General features: G+C 30.8%; 1 pseudogene; it reads left to right on the forward strand.

Moving 5' to 3' along the window:
- The first annotated feature begins 3161 nt into the window (after window positions 1–3161).
- Window positions 3162–3276, forward strand: LOC120596676 (uncharacterized; annotated as a pseudogene).
- Window positions 3277–3982: the final 706 nt, after the last annotated feature.

Consider the following 3982-nt stretch of genomic DNA (forward strand, 5'->3'; position numbering starts at 1 on the left):
CAAATACTAGATCTGAGCCATTTTACAAGATGTCTTTCTGTTTAAGCAAATTATTTAGAAGAAAGATAAACTTTTATTACACTATACAATTATATTTTCTAGTATACTGCATTTATTCTGGTCACTTGTGATTATAAAGCACGCATGCCTAGACCATTTCAATGGTTTCCTCAAACATATGTTCAAGAAATACTTGCATAATGACCTGGTTCCTATTCATGAAAACAAAAACCATCATATGTGGTTTAGAGCACAAGCACAGGAAAAAAAGATTATTTTTAAAACTTGTTTTTATACCAGGTCAAAATAACTTTTTATAATAAGTACAGTTGCCTTAGAAAATGCTCATTTAAGTAATCATGCTTGAGTACATATTAAAAGGGATATAAATAGGAGACATCGGATCCTATGAAAAATGCAAACAATTTTCCTAATTCCTTTTGTTTGTCGAATATTATTGAAATTTTTTCATTTCAATGGAAATTTATGTTTGTGGAAGACTCTAGGACAACAAATCATCAACCAAAGATAAAATGAGATGCAGAGAAACAGCATTGTTTGGCTATTTAGACCCCAGCCAAAAAAATTTCTGATGAATTAAATTATTAATATCTAAGTCAGAGGTATGTAGGGAAGTGGAGGAAGCAAATTGGAAGGAGAGGGAAGAGGAGTAATGAGTCTTATGGCTTTGGGGGAACATGGAATATTGATCATCAGACAACTCTTCTGGTTAATAGGGTATGCTGACCTATTGAACACTAGCTGATGATCTAAGTAAGAAAGGAACTGCATATGATTTATAGGCATGTTAGTGGTATTGGGAAATATAAACAAAGCTAATACATTTTGCAGAGTAAAAAGAATTTTGTTGAGCCTAGTCATTTTTGAAAACTATTTGTGCATTTGAAATAAGCAACTTTTTGATATTCAGTGTTACTTAATTGAATATTTTGATATCTAATCACTTATCCTTACTTTTCAGTGCTATATTTGGTCATGAAAATTTTGCATATTAAAAAAAACTATTTACGGATTAAAAACGAATGAGCTATTAAGCCATGAAAAGACATGGAGAAGGCTTAAAAGCATATTACTAGAAGAAAGAAGCCAGTCTGAAAAGACTACATACATACTGTGTGATGCCAACTGTATGACATTCTGGACATGATAAAATTATAGAGATAATAAAAAGGTCAGTGGTTGCCAGAGGTTTGAGGGGCGGGAGGAAAGGGATCAAGTGTTGGAGCACAGTGAATTTTTAGGGTGGTGAAATTATTATGAATGAAACTATAAGGATGGATACATGTCATTATACATTTGTCAAGAACAAAGAACTGTATTAAATAATAATGTATTGATATTCAAATGTATCATTATTCATTCATTAACTATAACAAATATACTACACTAATGCAAAATATTAATAATAGGGAAAACTATGAGGGATAAGAGATATATATGAAATTCTTTGTATTATCTCCTTGATTATTCTGTAAATCTAAAACTATACTAAAAATTAAGTCTACTAATTATTTTAAAAAGATATTCTCATATGTTTCATTCATTCTATTTTTACTAAAGCGAGAATATGAGTTTTTCTCCCAAGAAAAAAATAACTTTTTTTCTTCAGAAATTAAAAAAAAAAATCTTTTTCATTTTTAATCTTGAATATTAAAATATATATATATATATCAGGTGTATATTTTTTAAACCATTCATTCAGGAGTTCAAATGACTATGGCTCGTTTATGGAAAAAAAAATTACTAAAGTTTCTTAGATAAATGAACAATAAATGAAAATCTATGTGTAATATTAGTGAACCACATGTTGTTTTTGACATCGAGAATTCAGTAAGTAGGAGGTTAAGACTATCATCAATTGGAAATTTTTCAAATATATACCACTCCTGAAAGAATGAAGATTTCACAAAAATGTTGACTTTGTAAACTATAGTTTTCTAGTAGCTGAGGTCAGAGGGAGAGAAAAGAAGTTTTTGAAACAATGCTGGCTCAATACTTAAAGTCGGTTGAGACAGATGGCTGTGGAGCAGACTGCGGCACATTCACCTTTTGTCTTCTTTATGTTATGGCGGCTGATTGTTCTTAACAATCCCAGATGTGCTTTGCTTTAAACCTCTTTCTCTTCTTTATGACCTCACATCTTCTGTATTTTTTTCTGGAAAAGGTCTGTGGAATCACCTTTCCCATATTGTGACTGGGATTAAGTCTTTAATGATACATTTTCAAATGACCATATCCCTTTACTCCAAGACTATAAAAATGTTTCCATCTTTCCTAGCCCTTCTCTTTAAAAGATCACCTATAATGGCTTAATTCATATTCTGAAAATAATTAAAATGAGGTCACTCTATTATAAACTAGTGCTGTGATGTGTGTGATTTCACTTATAGCACCCCATTTCAAAAGTAATGTATTTTTTAAAGTCTTAAGTTTTGATTCACTGTTAAAATGTATAATGCATGTCAGAATTTCCAAAATGCTTTTAATTTTAAATACAATATTTCCTTGATTGCATGAAATACCAATAATACCCTTGAAGTTATAATGTTTTGGGAAACAATGATTAGGCCATATAAGTTAGTATGTATTAAAATAAAAACATGCAAATAAAACAATAAAAAATGTTTAGCACCATAAAAAAGAGAGAATATGTACATTTTAGTTATGATATAATAGGTTATATATAATTATATGTAGTTATATAAGTAATTAGTTATAAATATATATGTAATATATATTTGTAAATGCATGTCAAGGATTCATTATAAAACACTATGGCTGTTGAAATCTTGAGTTTATAAATGTCCCAAAAAGGCAGCAGTACAAAGTGATCAACTAATTGTGTGAATATCACACGACATCACTCTAGTTATTGTTCTTACAGTTTGCTGTTTCTAAATTGCATAACTTGTTTCATATATTAAAATTGCATAAAGTGTTTAATATAGTAAAAAGTTATCTCAAATGACAACACAAAGAACACTTTAAAGAAGCTTTGCAAAGAAAGTAACTTTTTCTAAAGAAATATAATATTTCCATACAGTATTTTATACCTAATATGTTAGTGAGGTAAACATTGTTCTTGCTGGAAATCTGACAGCATTTTGCATGTTGTTCTTTCCATTAAAGATGCAGCATTTGTCCACGGCCATGCTATCCTGAACAAGCCTGATCCCATCTGATCTCGGAAGCTAGGGTTGAACCTGGTTAGTACTTGGATGGGAGACCACCTAGGAAGACCAGGTGCTGTAGGCTAAATAAAAATTGAAGAGTTGTAAACTGACAAGGTCCTTGCAATCTGTGAGGTCAACCAAGGGTTGCCTCACCTAAAAAAAAAAAAAAAAAAATGCAGCATTTGCCTCTCAAGCTCATAGCTTCCAGGACTTTAATCAACAAGATTTTTTAATAAAAGATAATACTCTTAATATGAGGTTTTGTTAAAGAATAATTGCATATATCATCTGAAAAGAGTTTCAGATGTACAGCTTAATCTAATTTTTTCATTGCTTGAAACTAAAATTCTATCAGCACAAACAAGAGCAACGTGATTGCAAAGAAGCCATTGCTTCAAGGCACAAAAGAGTTTTCTAATAACTATTACACAAAACCATTCATCTCATTCTTGTGACTGATTTGCCTATCTAAAAACAAAATCCTATATCTATACAAAATTAGCACATACTTAAGTAGATATAAAATTCATAAATAGCAAAACCACAGCAAGACACTGGGCATTTGAAACTAGTAGTGATAGATAGTAGCAGACATGGAAGGGAACTGGGTAGTGGTGATGGTGTGACACAGAACATAAACAAAGACCTTCTAAGATAATAATGTGGGGATAGTCCTCATGAACTCAGAATATAACCAGAGAGGGGAATGAAAAACTGTAGCCTGGAAAGTGGGAAAAGTTCACACAATAAAGAATGTAATTTTGTTTGTTCGTTTGCTTGCTTGTTTG

Source organism: Pteropus medius, unplaced genomic scaffold (assembly GCF_902729225.1).
Source record: "Pteropus medius unplaced genomic scaffold, Ma_sr-lr_union100, whole genome shotgun sequence".
In the NCBI taxonomy this organism is placed as follows: domain Eukaryota; kingdom Metazoa; phylum Chordata; class Mammalia; order Chiroptera; family Pteropodidae; genus Pteropus; species Pteropus medius.